This window comes from Beta vulgaris, chromosome 7 (assembly GCF_026745355.1).
Source record: "Beta vulgaris subsp. vulgaris cultivar EL10 chromosome 7, EL10.2, whole genome shotgun sequence".
NCBI classification, from domain to species: domain Eukaryota; kingdom Viridiplantae; phylum Streptophyta; class Magnoliopsida; order Caryophyllales; family Amaranthaceae; genus Beta; species Beta vulgaris.
In genome coordinates, this window is record NC_079208.1 from 15,155,887 (window position 1) to 15,174,335 (window position 18,449).

Below are 18,449 nucleotides of genomic sequence, written 5' to 3' on the forward strand. Positions count from 1 at the left end.
AACATATTTTTCATAGCCATGTATCCACCTCCAATACCAGAACAAAAGGTTGTATCTAGTAATACACAAACTGTTCGGGGATTTTATCAACTATCATTGATGTTCAGGATACCCCAACATGTATGAAAGGATTTATGCTTCTTTTGGACCTTTGTTTTTTAAATGAAAGAGGCTACAGAATTAGTAATATCCAGAGCCTTCTGCAAAATAGAAAGATTTATTAGTCAAAAACCCATTAGTGGATCAACTTAAATGTGGATTGAATAAAAATTGAGATGGATATTGAGATGGATGTGTGGAATCACCCTGATACCCTTAAATTGAGGTGGCACAAGGTCATTCCACTACTTCCTCATTCATATAACCATGTTCGAAACTAAGTTTCTCAACCATTCTATCAGTTTCCAGCCTAAAAAGGTTCACCTAAGCAGGCTTAATATCATTGAAAATCTGTACACTTGACAACAAATATTAGTCTGACACTACTTTGTCTCTCAGGATTTAAAATGATTATGAAATTCATGATTCCAAACCGTCAAAGATTCTAAAGTACCATTACAGCAAAATCTCTAACCTTTACCAAATGATAAAATCATTGATTTTATAATCGCAAATTAGCCCAGATGAACTAGAACACTAAACTATTGATAACTGTAAAAAACAATAGAATCTACAAGAAGAACAAGCTATGAACAAAAATCATCATTTTACTGCCTAGTAGCAACCATGTTATTAGCCGATGCATCTTGTCATGCATACTTTGTTTGTTGTTGATGTTATTTCACGAAGTCTATGCAATTTGATTTAGCCGTAAGAAAAATGATGTGGAAACTTACATGATACATAAAAGGTCAAATGGCCGATAATGGTTATCGTGATGTCCACCAAGACATTGATTCCTTCGAGTCTGAGCTTGCTTCCAAGTTGGATGAGTTCATCCATTTTGACTGGGCCCAGGATCACGGTGAAGGCCAACAGTCCTTCGAATATGATGAGGCCCGCTCTAACGAATCTAACGGGTTTAGGTTGGCTGTGACGGAAACCATCAGATACTCTCGTGAACCTCCATATGAGATTGATGAAAACCCTCAACCTGAAAGTGTGTATGATGATATTCAAAACTAAAGGAAATCAAAATTTGTAATTTAAAAGTAGAAGGACGTGAAATTAGTGCAAATGCAAGACATGTATTAGTTACACAAACACTAAATATTCTAATTTTCTCATGCTTATAATATTTACAGCAAGATTAGGGCAAAAAAATATGTATAATGGTTGCAGAAAAAACCTGGAAATTTGATGAGAGCGTCGCCGGCGTTTGAGGAGGAGCAACGGCTACTCGAGGGCCGCAACAATGGTCGATGACGCGAATAAAACCTTATAGAATAAAAGAAAACCCTAAAATAATCCCTAAATCCAGAAAACCAAAAAAAAACCTAAAATACAACAATAAAACTAAAATACAGCAATAAAAATTGGAAGAAATTACCTGGACATGCATTCGGAGAAGCAGATCGAGAGTGAGTGAAGAGGGGAAGAGAGAGAAAGAGAAGCAGATCGAGAGTTGAGGGAAAGAGAGATAGAAAAGAGATTACAGGGGAAATAGTTGTAGAGTTTGCGTTTCAACTTCCAAGTATTAAATTCCTTTCCCAAAAAAAAGTATTAGATAAGTCAAATGCTCGGGTTAACCCGAGCATTTGTGAATTTCTCTTTTTAATTTTCTAAAAACTTGTCAAATGCTCGGGTTGTTAAAACAACCCAAGCATTTGTAAAGTAGCAAAAGAGGTTTTTTCCACTAGTGCTAGCTTAGTCGGTGCGTCACTGCCGTACTCTCCACACAGGAAAGTACAAGGCAACATTCTTTCATATCACTAAACTTCTATAATAGTGGTAGTACTTCTAGAAATATATATAAATAGCTTAAGCATAGCTAATGTTGCGTAGTTTAGTGATCATAAACTTGGATTACAAAACCGTCATAGTCGCATGAATTAACATAATTTAATCCTCACTGCTACGTCATCCCATCTTCATATGCATACCTAAAACAGAAAAACCAAAACGTCATGAGCCGAGGCTCAGTAACATACTACTCTAACAACGTAAATTCATTTCAATTCATTTTATTTGCAAACAGGGAGAAGAGAATATAGTAAAAATCATTTCGTAAACATACACTTCGAATCAGGCATTTAAAGGTCATTTCCGTTCATATTATCTCCATTATCACATTTCATTATCAGAAAACTTCATTTGGTTACTTTGGCGAGTACAGAGAAGGCATAGCCACCGAGGATATTCATCCCCCATCAGAAGGTGACATATAACGTCATAGATCATAACAGAAGGCAAAACCACCGAGGATATTCATCCCCCATCAGAAGGTGGCATATAATGCCAGACATCATAACAGAAGGCAAAGCCACCGAGGATATTCATCCCCCATCAGAAGGTGACATATAACGTCATAGATCATAACAGAAGGCAAAGCCACCATGGATATTCATCCCCCATCAGAAGGTGGCATATAATGCTAGACATCATAACAGAAAGCAAAGCCACCGAGGATATTCATCCCCCATCAGAAGGTGGCATATAATGCCAGACATCATAACAGAAGGCAAAGCCACCGAGGATATGCATCCCCCATCAGAAGGTGGCATATAATGCCATAATGCGGGTGCCACCGAGGACGTTGTCCCCCATTAGAAGGTGGCGTTGCCGCCAGATAACCGAATAACACGTGCACGGCCCAGAGAACATAATACTGCCATTCACCATCTTTCACTTTCATTTATCATGTTTCGTTTCTTTTGATTTTCAGAAATCATAGTAAAGTCATTTCAGAACGTCATCAAATCATTTGCAAAGCCAAACATTTCATATCCCGCACACCACATAAAACATAGCATAAAACATTATATAAAAGCACCATAAAACGTAGTTGGAAGGGAGTGCGGGTGTTAGCAGTAGACGTTACATAGTCGCACATTTTATATCCCGCACACCATATAAAACATAGCATAAACTCCAACAATCAAATGAAACAAAAAAAATGAAAGGAACTTACTTCTTCCTTTCTCTTCATCTCCATGAACACCAGCATCCAAATCAGGAACACCAGCATCCAACTCGAAATGCACATTCCACTTCACCAACGGTGCAATTGTAGGATCAACTTTGTTTGCGCTCTCTTTCGCTGCCAAATGACGCATGCATATGTCATCAATTTGATTCAAAAACTCTGGATTAAAAACTTCACCGTCATCCAGAGAAAGACTGTCTTGAGACAGCTTCTCGCCTTCTTCCCGAATGTTTTGTGCAATTTCCAAGTTCACTTGACATAATGCAAATGCATTCCTCTTTAACTTATGCATGTTCTTCACATATCCCTTCGATTAAAAGAGCAAAACAAAGAAACAAACAAATGAATATCAAATGAAAACTTGAATGAAATAAAAACAAATAGAAATAGTTTCATTTGGTATTTATATAATTTTCAGCTGGTATTGACATTATTTCAATTAGAGAGCATCTATTTCCTCATTAGTCATCAAAGTATGAGGAAGATCCACAACAAGCTGCCTAGTTGAAGGTGATGGACCCTCAACCACCTTTTGTTGTTGGAGAAGCAGATTTCCTACTAGCAGCACTAACACTAGGAGCTTTAAACTCAAGCTTCTCTTTTTCAAGCTTCACTGGCAGAATGATATCCATGTTGATCTCAAACTGCTTCACAACACTACTCAAATGCTTCTCTTCCTGCCAATAAGTGATAAATGGCTTACTGACATTTGAAAAATCCAGATTACGACATTTGAAGTTGTGAATAACAGCAAGAGCCAGAGCGCTCATGCATCCCCGAAGCTTAAATGTCACTTTCTTCTGTCCCAGCTCATTCTTCCTCATCATTATAGTCTGATGACAGTCCAAAACAACAGTACAAAGACTTCGTAAGACATATCCACACCAATCGTAGCTTGAAATCATAGATACATCTTCCAAACTCTTAGCACACTTTAGGCCAGGCCCTAAATCAGCACGTGGACAAAGGAGCTTGGACAAGCAAAAAATAACAAACAACTTCTTAAAATCATCACCACATTGATGCTTCTTAAACAAATCATCCCAATTTTTTTTACTAATGTATGGCTTCTTGGGATCAGAAACATCAAGCAACCTATGCCAATCCCTCCTGGCACTTCCGGCCTCCACCTGACTACCTTTCATCCTAAAGGCATCATCATCAATAACCTCAATGGGTTTATCTAATACAGGTAAACCCAAAACATCACTAATGGTAAACTTATTAAAAATTACTTTACCATTCTTTGTCAAAAACATCATTCCGGAAGCATTATAATTCAACAACTCCAAATTGAGATTCGAACAGAACTTCTTTATCCTAATATCAAGAAGACTGTCAAACCCAATTTCCCTAATCTCTTTTTGCTGCTGATCACTAAGTTACTAACAACTTCATGTAAATGAAATAGTCTGACAACACATGTAGACCAATAGACTTCATTTCTTGCTATGTCAAATTCCTAAGAAAAGTGAACAAAAATAAATTGAAAAAAACAGAAACAATCATATCATATAAAAGGAAAATAATGAAAAAGTATACGATCTATCAAAAGTGTCTTTCTGTTCATCTGGATTAGACCTTGCAAATGTAAACTTCACTAGCGATAAATCAACTTTGCCTTTCTTCTTAGACAATGATTTATCACAGCTGAAAGAAAGAAAGTTTAATCAAATAAACAATATCAAAACAACAAAAGCTGAAAGAATAATAAGACTAACTGAAACAAAGTAACATGAACAAGCAACAACATCAACTGAAGGAAAAAACATCAATTGAAAGAATACAAGTACCAAATGAAAGAATACAACAAAGATCAACTGAAAACGTGAAAAAAATCAAAGAATAACAAAATGAAATAAACAAGCAACAACATCAACTGAAAGAAAAACAACATCAACTGAAAGAATACAAGAATTAACTGAAAGAATACAAAGATCAACTGAAAACGTCAAAAAATCAAAGACTAATAACAAAATCAAAAACACCAAATGAAAGGTAGAAATATGTAAATGAAAGAAAAACAACATCAACTGAAAGAATACAAGAATCAACTGAAAGAATACAAAGATCAACTGAAAGGAAGAAATATGTAAATGAAATAAAAACAACATCAACTGAAAGAATACAAGAATCAACTGAAAGAATACAAAGATTAACTGAAAACGTCAAAAAATCAAAGAATAACAAAATAAAAAATACCAAGTGAAAGGAATAAATGTCTAAATGAAACAAAAACAATATCAACTGAAAGAATACAAAGATCAACTGAAAACGTTATGTGAATGATATAAAACAATAATTAAAACACACAAAATATGTAAATGAAACAAAGACAACATCAATTGAAACAAAAACCCTAATAAAAGGAAAGAAATACAATAATCAACTGAAAACATCCAAAAATAAAGAAAAACAAAATCAAAAACACGAAATGAAAGGTAGAAATGTCTAAATGAAAGAAAAACAACATCAACTGAAAGAATACAAGAAGCAACTGAAAGAATACAAGAATCAACTGAAAGAATATAAAGATCAACTGAAAACGTCAAAAAATCAAAGAATAAGAAAATCAAAAATACCAGATGAAAGGAATACATGTTTAAATGAAAGAAAAACAACATCAACTGAAAACATATGTGAATGATACAAAACAACAATTAAAACACACCAAAAAAGAACAAAATATGTAAATGAAACAAAGACGGTATCAACTGAAACAAAAACCCTAATAAAATGAAAGAAATACAATAATCTACTGAAAACGACCAAAAATAAAGAAAAACAAAATCAAAAACACCAAATGAAAGGTAGAAATGTCTAAATGAAAGAAACACAACATCAACTGAAAACAGTTACACTAAGAATTTGAAATATACCTTGGATCATAATCACCATCTTTCTTTTTCCTCTTCCCAGCAGTAGACATAACCAAATGTTTTCCTGAAGATGCGTCAGTCTTCACCTTCTTCGACTTCGAGCTGCATTACAATTACAACAACAACACACTAAGAATTTGGAAAAAAAAATTGCAGCAAAAATCAAACCAAATTATACCTAGAAACTTCATCTTTGATCCTCTTAACCATATTTGCGATGCAACAGTAATCAATTACGAACCAAAAAACAAAGTAAATTTCAACAGCAGAGAAGCAGAAAAATTAAGCGCAAAACTTGAATTAATGAGAAATCAAGAGAGCAGAAACAGTTTTAAAACTAGAGATAATCAAGCAAGAACTACATAAAAAACGGTTTCAAAACCGTCAAAAGATTAAACCTAATAACCGTTAAATGTTTTTTTAAAAAACAAACAAATATGAAAATAAAACCCGCGCGCGTTTTGATGGGCTCAGCCCGTCCGACAGAAAGTATTGGTTCAGACGGTCTGACCCAATACTTTCACTTTGATAAATCATTATTTATGTTTAATTATAAAGTCAACTTCATATCTATTTGGACTTTTACTAACAACTTTTTTTACTCTTGGATTACAAAACTAATGTCATAGAGGAAAAAATGGTTAAACCGCAAACCAAACCGCACTAAACCATTTTCCGCGGTTCTGTTTGGGTTGGTATGGGCAAAAGTGCGGTGCGGTTTAGGTTGAAAAAATGTCAAACCGTATATTTGCGGTTTGGGTTGGGTTACATTCCAAACCGCACCAACCCAAACCGCGAACACCCCTATTCCTGATACTATATTCTTATACTCCATTAGTCCAATAGTGATCATTTAACATACCACATTCTAGGTCTACAAGCACTATGCACACCGAAGACCATGAGTATGTATCTGATCAAATATATGTATTTTTGCAAATAAATATGCATCCAATTAAATGAGTGTATTTGATCAAATGAGTATGCAACTTCCAATGAGTATAGAATTTAAGTTTACTTTTCAAATGAATAGCCAAATACTAATGTTTTTAAGTTCCAACAAATGCTTTCAAATATTAAGGAAAGAGGAGAAAGAGTAAGATTTGACTCAATGTTTGCATATGGGGTAGGTAAAGTGAGGATAAAAAGATCAAATTGCCCCAAAACATTTACTATGAAATGAAATGTTACATCTAAATAAATAAAAACACTTATAAATGAAAATTATTGCAACTAAAAAAAATATAGAGGCAATTTTCAATTAAGTATGTAAATTTTCAAAATTAGTAAGCATAATCTGAAACTGAGTATGCATTGTTTGTATGAGTATGAAAATTCTCGAATGACAACAAAATATAGATAAATAATCTCCGTAAACTTCACGTGAGCACAAAAAGGTCCATTATAAAACAACTTTACCCTAAAAAGGTGACAACATTCCTAGCTATTGGGATACTCCCCAAAAGGATTTCCTGTCTAGAATCTCCCAACACTATAAATACCAACAGTCTCATCAATGAACATGTATTGAATTCTCACCTAACAAAACCAGAGCATCTCTCTAGACTCACTTACTTTCTCTCACTAGCTTGTTATTGACTTGAGCGTCGGAGAGGCTTTCCCAGGAACACCCCCGGTTCCGTTTAGCTTGTTTTGCAGGACTCACTAGTAGAGAAAAGGCAATTTGCGTCGGACGTGAGGCGCCCATTTGCGTCGGACCCAGGTGCGACGCCAAAGCCCTCGACCCAAATGACAAGGAAACGATCTGCGTCGCTCGAGAAACGACGCAAATGGTTGAGCTATGTGCGTCGCACCTATATACGGTGCGACGCACATTTCCTTCCTACCAGGCCAGCATGAGAAGACAATGTGCGTCGCACATGGCCATGTGCGACGCACATTGCCCTGCTGCCATGCTGCTGAGAAGGCAATGTGCGTCGCACATTGCCTAGGTGCGACGCACATTGCCTTCTCCGCAGCATGGCAGCAGGGCAATGTGCGTCGCACATGGCCTAGGTGCGACGCACATTGTGGGTAATTTGCGTCGCACTTAGTGCCATGTGCGACGCAAATTGTTCATAAAATTATTTTTTTTTTTTGATTTTTTCAGATTTTCAGTTGGTTTGTTTACATATTACTAAAATTTGATGATTCAAAACTAAACAAACATTCATATTAATAATTGTGAGGGGAAAATTCGGCAGAGTCTCCTTTGTAATATGGATAACCCAAGAAATCGTTGGGAATATATATATATATATATCAAAACCTGTTTCAATACATCTCAAATAATCCAAGCAAGCAACCAATGTTGCCATATACTCAACCAAAGTTGCAATAATAAACAATTATGTACATCTACTACACTTACTACACTAACACTACTTGGCCTTTCTTCTCCCACGAGATGTTGAAAGAATCGCGCAAAATTATCTTTGATTTCGTTGATATCTTCTATGGTGTATGGTTCAACGCTTTTAGGAAAATCCTATAAATATGTTAACTTAGTTAATAAACTTTAAAATTATAAGTAAAGTAACCAATTTACAACATATACATACCTTCTTCAAATCATTTGATGATAGAGTGGCGGACGATTTGAAACATGTATTTCATAACGAAATAGCCGCATTCATCTCCTCCCGTTTGTTGAGCACACTACACCACATTGAAATACACATATTAGAATCAAAAATTAAGAAATATTAAATAGAACTATAAAATGCATATCAAATACAAAACCATAAGAGTTTTACCTTCATAGATACCCAAGACAATTTTGTTGCCTTGATACCTTCCAGGAGCAGGAATGATGTATATGCACTACAACAACAACAACAACAATGACGTATATGCGCTAAGTACTATAAAAGAATTATTAGTTATAAAGTATTTAAAATACATGTAAGAATTATAAGAATTATTAACTTACGTATGCAGCGGTTCCTTGATAGCTAAGGATCTATCTGATCTCCTAAGCGAATCAAATACATATACCGTTCTTTTTGTATAGAGAAAGGACGAGAAGAATCCAATGTTGACTAAAGCATGCAACAAAATGTGATAAGTTCATATATAAAGATAAAAGGGAAGCATACTTTTCAATGTACGGAAGTTGGAAAATAAAGCATACTTTTCAATGTATGGAAGCATGATGTATTTCATATTTCGATTGGCTCTCAATGTCCTTTGCATGTAGTTGATCGGGCAACTGGTTCATGGTGTAGCATGGTCGCCGAAATCATACTAGGACACATGAAACCAATATTTGAATCTCCATTCACATCACTATCATCTGACAAAAGCCTACACTCCAAATATTTATAGTTAGATGCGAATAATAATAATAAATATCAAATTTGATTAGTTTAGAGTTTGAGAAATCTCACATCATAAATACTTGCAAAACGGATACATTAAGCCATTCTCCCGTCAGAAGTTGGAAAACATCTTGTCGGGAGAGAATGATCATCTATCAGAAGGATAGTTGAACAGGAACCTTCTAACTTCGATAGTAAAAGGCTCATCTGCAGGTTTTTGGCAAAACAAACGATGCATCTCCTTGACCGCATCAGACATATCCTCAAGTGACAGGCTAATCAATGGATCGATGTGCCTATGTGCAGACTCATCGGTGCAAGGATCATTACATACTGTTTTTTTTTTCTTCTTCTTTGCACCTTCTTTAGGTATATGTTCCTAATTCAAATCTTCTTTTTAATTCATATTATATATAAAATAAAGATTTTTGGTTTATATAAATCAAGATTTCTAAGTATATACATTTGATTTCTTATATATATAAATCATAATACTAAAATAAGTTACCTGATTATCTGAAACTAGAAATACAACTCTTTGGCCATTTATGAAACCCTCGCTTGACTGAGTTTCGTGATGAATGGAGTAGGAGTGGAACTGGACATCTCGTAATCCCATAAAATCATCAACACTCACTTTCGACGGTGTAGAGTGTGAGATGACTCTGTCCTCGTGGATGAACGGTACTCAGCTACAATGATCGGTCCGAGACATCCGCTATTGCCAAGCGACATGGAACTTGACTCTTAACATCCAATAAAGAAAATGACATCAATTAAGTGTTTTAGAAGCATAATATAATAATTAGAAATATAAAATGACAATATACCTGCAAGTCCGCAAATGGATCATTGCCCCCGATTGACAGCTACTAGGAACGACTGGAGTGGAAGGAGTCGGTACTGGATACCTAACTGCGTCGCATAAGCCATTAACCTTTCTTGAACCAAAGCATCTATCTTCGAGTTCATCTCTTCGATAGTCTGCTCTCTAACTCTTTGACTCACTCTAGCCTCCAATGCCTGAATCTCCTCATCATCCATGCCCTTACCCTTGCGAGCATACTGCTCCGATCAGGATCTCCCCAAACAGATGTAATCCCAATGCTACGCCCAGCTGTTAACACACGCCCAGGTCGGTCTTTCCTCTGCAAAGCACGTGAAAGAGCATCATCCACCCGACCCGGAACAAACTCTCCTTCAGCTTCTTTCTTTTTCCAATCATCCTGCGTTCAAGTTAAAAAAATCATATGATTAGTAGATCGAAGACAGTAAGGAGAACAAGAAAAACGTTATAAAATTTGAACAACCTTACAATGGACTCTTTTATCTTTGTGTTTCTTCATTAGGAAAGAAGAAATTTCCATCCTTATCTTTTTTCGATCTCGCGAGAAGCCAAGGCAATGTCCGATCCGGCAAGGAGGAAATCACTGATGATGTAGAAGAGTCAACAGATGATGCTGTAGCGGAAGGGATATACCCTCTGCTTTGCCAAATGGGAATCATCTCCGCATATGATTTTTGGCCCAAAAAATGAGGATGCTTGTTAGCAGCCTGAGAGATTCTTGCTTTTGCACTTTTTGCCTAATAAGGATTTAGTAACTAGTCAATATTAAAGAACGTAATGAAAATATAATTTCATATTATAATTACATACCTGGAACTCCTTAGAGCTACATTTTTAGAAAACTGGTCCCATATCTCTCGTGTGATGAAAGGATACATCACGTATGGTAGCCTATCATTGTTAGGCCCCTTCCTCGTTTTCGTGATCCATCTGGTCACCAATCTTGACTTGAAATCTCTCCACCGTTTATCACATGTAGTCAAGACATCTCGTTTCTTCAAAAATCTTCTTCTATTCCAAATTCTCTCTTCAATATACAAAAATAAACTAATTAATAATAACGATTAAATAATAAAATAATCTCAATTAGTTTTATAAAAATAAGGTTACTTACTTTAGCATCTTCCCACAAAGTGTTTTTCGTGCCTTCTGGAACATCATCCCAAGTGTCGTACAAGATAGACACTTTGCTTCTACTGATCTCCCCACAATAAATCTTGTACTCACAGCATAGCGCCCAATCGGACGTATCCACTCATCCCAAGCAAGAACTCTCTGAATGCCGGGTTTGGAACGTATCCCTTTTGTAGGACCTCTTGGCCTACTTTTCTTCTTCGTAGCAGCTCCATCAGTAATCTGGGGCTCATCAGATGCATCACGCATTGTCTCATCTTCCATCACTACACCTGAAACCATGTACATGTTAGATTAATCAATAAATTAATACACAATTATTTGAACATGCAAAACAAAATATAATAATAAAGATTATAAACATTAGTAGTTGTGCAAATATTACATAATTTACCTATTAATTAGCTATTTCTTTGCCAACGTAAAATCCCTCATTGTGGTCTCGCGAATGTAATTTGTGTCTAGATCTTCCCCTAATGTACTTGGAATGACTACTGACGAAGCAATGACTTCATTGAATTGTGCATCGTAATCTTCTTCATCGTGTACATCATCAATTCCAAGTATTCTCCTTTTTCTTTATGACAACAAACCATTTTGAATCGGCAGGGTCAACCATGTAGAATATTGTTTTGCTTGTGATGCCAATATTAAGTTATCTTCATGATGTCCTAACCGACTGAAATTGACTAATGTAAAAAATTCATGTTCATCTTTCTTCACACCACGACGAATATCAACCCACTTGCATTGGAACAGCGGAATCTTGAAGTCAACATAGTCAAGTTCTAATATCTCTTCAATGAACCCATAGTAAGACTTCATTGTCTCAACAACGTTCTATCTGTTTTACTTTTATACTCTGATGACAAAGCCCCATCGTAACACCACTGTTTTGCATCGTGGATTTGTCATCTTGCGTTTTATAAAATGTATAACCATTGATGTCATACCCCTCATAGGAAAGAACTTGCGTCTTTGACCCATATGCCAACCATTTCAATATATCCGTACATTGTTAGGAGTATCAGATAATTGGTTCATAACTCGTTCTGTAAACCAATCAGCGAACGTCCGATTATGCTCAATCATCAAGTCACGTTCATTACAATGGATACTGAACACTAAGCACAGTCATGTGCTATCTAAGTAAGGATGAACTTGTTTCAGATTTTGTAACACAATCAATTCTGCTTTTCTTTTCAACTCTCCATCAAGACACAATCTTTTTCTCCCAATGGTACCACAACCTTCAAGCCTTCCTTCATGTCTAGATTTTGGCAAACCAATTGCTTGTGCACGTGCTAAATACTGACTTGCATATTCAGATACTTCCTCAGCAACTGTTCTTTGCACAATACTTGCTTCTGGTCTAGCTGGATTCATCACTTTACCCTTCAGAGTACCCATATGTCTTTCAAAAGGCCACATATACCTCATACAAACGGGCCCACAAAGTTTAATTTCTCTGAAAGATGGATTATCAAATGAGGCATGATGTCAAAGAATGATGGTGGAAAGTACATTTCAAATCGGCACATCGTCTCTATTACATCGGCTTGCAATTATCTAGAATGTTAGGATCAATCACCTTGTTAGAGATAGTTCTGAAGAAGAAACACAATTTTGTGATTGTATATCTTACTTGGGAAGGCAAAATTCCTGTATTGCAACAGGTAATATATGCTGCATCAAGATATGACAATCATGAGATTTCAAACCAACAAGTTTCAAGTCCTTCAGTGAAACAAGGTTTCGGAAATTTGACGAGTATCCAGCAGGAACCTTTAACCTATGCAGGGACTCACAAAAACTAGTTTTCTCCTTCTTAGACAAAGTGTAGCAAGCTGGTGGAAGATAATAGCGTTGTCCCCGCTCCTGAGGTGCTAGTTCGGTCTGCCCATCTAGCCATGTCTTTCCTAGCTTTAACTCCATCCTTTGTCTTCCCGGGCATATTCAACAATGTCCGACAATGGCATCACAAACATTTTTCTCAATGTGCATTAAATCAAGACAATGTCTGACTTCCAAACATTCCCAATACGGAAGGTCCCAAAACTTAGATCTTTTCTTGTATAAGTTCTTTGAGACACTTTTGAAGGGCTTGCCAAAAATTGTTTCAATATCCTTTACCCTATTAGAAACCTCTTTTCCACGTAAAGGTACAGGGGCTTCTCTCATCTCCACTTTTCTTCTTACGGAATGGATGATCTAAAGGAAGCCATGTACGATAATGCAGGTACACATTCTTCCCACAATGATGTAACCGCTTATCAATCATATTCTCATCACAAATAGGGCATGCCTTTGCTCCTTTAACCGTATCCCTGACAAATTCCCATAAGCCGGGAAATCATTAATCGTGCAAAATATCATGGCACGCAATGTGAAGTCAGTTTTCGCATACGCATCGAACATGGAAACACCTTCATCCCACAACAATTTCAGATCTTGAAGAAGCGGGTCAAGATACACATTATACGTTTCCGGGTTGCTTAGGACCAGAAATAAGAAGCGATAGCATAATAAATTTACGCTTCATACATAACCAGGGAGGGAGATTATAAATTGTCAGTAGAACCGGCCAAGTGCTATGTTGGGTACCTAGTGTGCTAAATGGGTTCATCCATCTGTACAAAGTCCAAGCCTAAGATTTCGAGGTTCTTTACCAAAATCGGGAAACTTTCGGTCGATATTTCTCCATTGCGGAGAATCGGCCGATGTCTAAGCATCCCATCTTTCTTCCTCTCGTCCGCATGCCATCTTAGTAATCTAGCATTATTTTCATCCGAAAATAAAGCCTAAATCTCGGAATGATTGGTAGATACCAAAGAACTTTCGCCGAGTTTCTTTCTTTCTCATCCCCTCATCATTATTCTTTTTTACTTTGTATCGAGACTTTCCACACCTAGGACACTCACGCAAATCCTGGTACTCGTTTCAATACAAAAAAAAAAATCATTTTGACATGCATGTATCTTCTCATATTCCATACCTAATGGACACAAAATTTTTTGCCTCGTAGTAGAGTTGGGCATTTCATTCCCTTCAGGTAGCAATTCTTGTAAAAAAGTGAACAACTCACTTAGACTTTTATCTGTCCAACTATGCTTCGATTTCATATTGAACAATGTAAGGATTCCAGAAAGTTTAGTGAAATTCTCACACCCGGATACATAGGTTTTTCGCTGCACTTAAAATACTATCATACATATGCGGACGATCGGTTCTTTCATCCTCCAAATTGTGCAACATCTCATCTACTCTATCATGTTTCATCTACCATGTCATTTTCATCATCTACCCTATCATTCTCATTATAACCATCTCCTTCAATCTCAACCTCAACCTCATCAACATGCAAATCATCACACAAGCTAGTGGAGCTCATACCCACATCATAAAACTCTCCATGCCATGTCCACCTAGTATAGTTACTCTTAACCCACGACAAATCAAATGATCTTTAATTTGATCTATATCACGATACCCCCTTAGTTATTGCAATCACAACAAGGACACAAGACTAACTTTGACCCATTCTCGATTATGTTCTAACGCAACTCTGATAAATTCATTAACCCCTTGTAGAAATGTCGTCGAAATTCGATTACCATACATCCAGTTTCGATCCATATTCATACACTAGAGACACCAAACAGAATACAATCGATCACATCATTCAAATAGTTTATCAAATGCAGTCATGACCATTTGGGTCCTTATCACTCCAACCTAACCCATCCTTGAGTTTCTCATCTCACTAGTGAATGAACATTTGGTTTTCAATTCTAAGAAAAATCCGGCAACACTTCCCTACAGTTCTCCAAGTACACGATGAAGATAGTAGTTAAACTATCAACATATGTACCCAGAGAACGCTTAGGGAACTGAGCCGGATCTTTCTTAGAATCAAAAACCAAACATTCATTCACATCCTAAGTGAGATAAGAAACTCAAAGACAGTCCCAAACCGGGGACTATTCAAGACTTACTCCTAATGAGTAAGCCTCGAACGGGTATCTAGGCAAATGATGCACATTGCAATAAAACAACACAAACCAATCCATTCCTTAGATTTCCCTTTCACCCCATTAAGGTATGTCCAAATAGGTTTGGTTATGCATGATTCAACATATATTTTCCCAATCACATAATAACCAAACAATTCACATATATACATCCTAAATCCAAACTAATGGTTACATTAACATACATAAAAAAATAACAAAAAATATAATACATACCTCTGCTCTCAAGGAGCAGCGAAGACGAGCACAAGTGCACGTGCTTGGAGAACCGGCAAACCAATGAGGACTAAGGTGGCAACTAAACTACAATGTAAAGGAATGACATAAGTTTCAAATTCTAAATTGAGCATTCAAGAATTCTAACTCATAATTAAAGCACATAATTCTAAAGAGAGCATTCAAGGTGGCTTAGATTTCTCTCCTTCTCTATTCGGTTTCCATCACAATGCAAGGTTACAAATCAAGCAATAGAAATTATTCAGATGCTTAGTTACAACATATTATAACAAACCCACTTGTTATAGGGGAAAATGCAGCTCCTAAGGTAGATTGAAAAACCTCTTTTGACTGTTGCTGCAAAAACAGAGAAAAAATTGAAAAATAAGTATAATTGAAAAAAGTACAACAAATTTACACAATCCATTACTCGTTCCGAATATGCAATCCATTAACAGTATATGAAAAGCAGTTATGAATTTGCTTTTAGAGCTAATTTTACCATGCATGAAGTAAATATACGATTCATAAAATAACTTGAAATACCTACTTTGCCGGCGGCTGGACCGTCGCGGCTGCAGGTCAGTCCGTGGTGGCTGCAGGTCGCCGTAAACTTAGTCCGTGGCGGCTGCAGCGAAGGGAGATTGAGAGAGAACCGGCGGTGCAGCGAAGGGAGATTGAGAGAGAGAACCGGCGGTGCAGAAGCAACTTAGACCGAGATACGTGCACCGGCGGCGAGAATGTGAACGAGGGTGCGCCGGCGAAAAGGGCACCGGCAGAGTAAGGAACGAGAATGAGAGAGAGAGAGAGAGAGAGAGAGAGAGAGAGAGAGAGAGGGAGAGGAAGTCGCACCAGAAGAGGAAGTCGCCGGCGAGATTCAGGGTGCGCCGGCAAGATTGTGAGCGACGGTGCGCCGGCGAGAGTGTGTGCGCCGGTTTGTTTGAGTGTGTACGAGGGTTTCGCAGGAGGGAGAGAGGGGATAGCAGTCAGTTGCATGAGTTAGGGCTCGAAAGAATGCCGTTGGGAAATATTACAAAAAGAGGGGGAAGTATTAAAAACCCATTTGCGGCGCACCCATCAAGCAGCATATTAATGTGCGTCGCACTCCTCGCCTCATGCGACGCACATTAGTCTCGCAATCCTCCCACTACTCGCAGCTATTTGCGTCGCACACAAGCACCATGCGACGCAAACTAGTAATATGCGTCGCACCTATGTACCATGCGACGCATATTTCTCGTGTCCTGCTATTGTTTTTAATGTTTTGCGTCATACGCTGTTGGTCATGCGACGCAAATAGATGTTTTGCGTCACTTCCGTGTCTGTGCGACGCAAATAAGGGGACGCAAATCGTCCTTTTTCTACTAGTAAGCGACAAGACTCGGAATTACATTCTAACTCAGGATTTGACTATCACCCGTAATACATGACTCTTTTGACTAGTTTCTTAGCTGAAACACTTTTCCAATGCTTTAAAACACAATAGAGCTCTACCGAAACACTTTTATTGTGCGAGTACAGGTTAATGCCTAAATAATGTGGTCAGTGATGAGAATTCGGTCAAAGGTAGGTTCTCACAATAATCTTGTTTTAAAAGGTAGTTATTTGCTATTTGTTTATAATGTAGTTTTTCAAAAAAAAAAAAAAAGAACATATATTTATGAGGTAGTTTTTCATAAAAATATGTTTTCTTTAGGGAGAATTCGAATTTCAGGGCATTGCACAGGGTTCGAATCCTAATCACAATAATATGTTGGAGCATTCATTTCTGGGTTGTTTAGCCTTGTATCCAACCTATGAGCTAGTGTGCCCTACCGGCTAGTAGTCTAGCAGGGGTTGGTTTTCGGACCAATTATCTTTCCTAATATATAAAACAAGAACATGTTTTTGTAAGATAGTTGTGACAACTTTTCTTAATTATACTTATAATTAATCATAAATTCAAGGATCTCTTGACCTAGTGGTTAAGATTGAGGTGCTGTGAACGATAGATCACAGGTTCAAATCCCCCCTTCCATTCTTTGTACTGTCTTCGTAGCTCATATGAATAAAAAAAATTAATCATAAATTTACCATGTTAGAATTAATATGTGCCTCAGTGCGTCACACGGCTTCCAAAACCTAGTAATTATGTAGCTAGTAAAATTTCAATAATGCTATTAAAAATCATTTTGATAAAAATTGACTCGTTCTACCTCCAATTAAGTATCGTTCTTGATCAGATGAAACAGCTATAGCTACCGAAGCTATGTACATACTTCATACTCAATATTAATAACCATGGTTATATTAGTCAAATCACTTTTTCGTATCCCCTCCCACTTTCGTACAAGCTATCTCTTCTTTGAAACAATTCCATAGTTGATCAACATCCGTACCTGCCTGCCAAAAGATTTGATATGATATGTAGTCAATTTTGGCAAATTAATTCAGACGGAAGACTACCAATAAACAATAGTAGTCCCCATCCCCCAACATGAATATTGATTATAACTTGTAGAATTGGGCTTAATTAGTTGATGAATTAATAATCTTGTATAATAAGAGTAACAAGTTTGAATTATTGTTCAGCCAGTAGTAGGAGTAGGGGATGCGGATGGGGATGGTTGATTGTAGATCTAATGAAAGCAGTTGCTATTTACAGAACCATTATATTGTTTTGAGCTTGTCTTCAAGTAATTTATTTGATTTATGTAAGCTACCAGCAAAACAAGTTAACCATTTATTAAATCAAAAGTAAGGAATTTATATGCAAGATTTGACTTTTGAATGGTATTGTTGTCAACGTAATTCTGTGATTTGCACTATGTTGTTTACTTTATCTTGTTACATAATCTTCTTCAATTCAAATTTGAACATTTAACCTTAAGATGAATAACTTTTAGACTGTTTTCGCATAGGGTCTGACCCAAAGGTCCAAGCACTTGAAAAGAATGA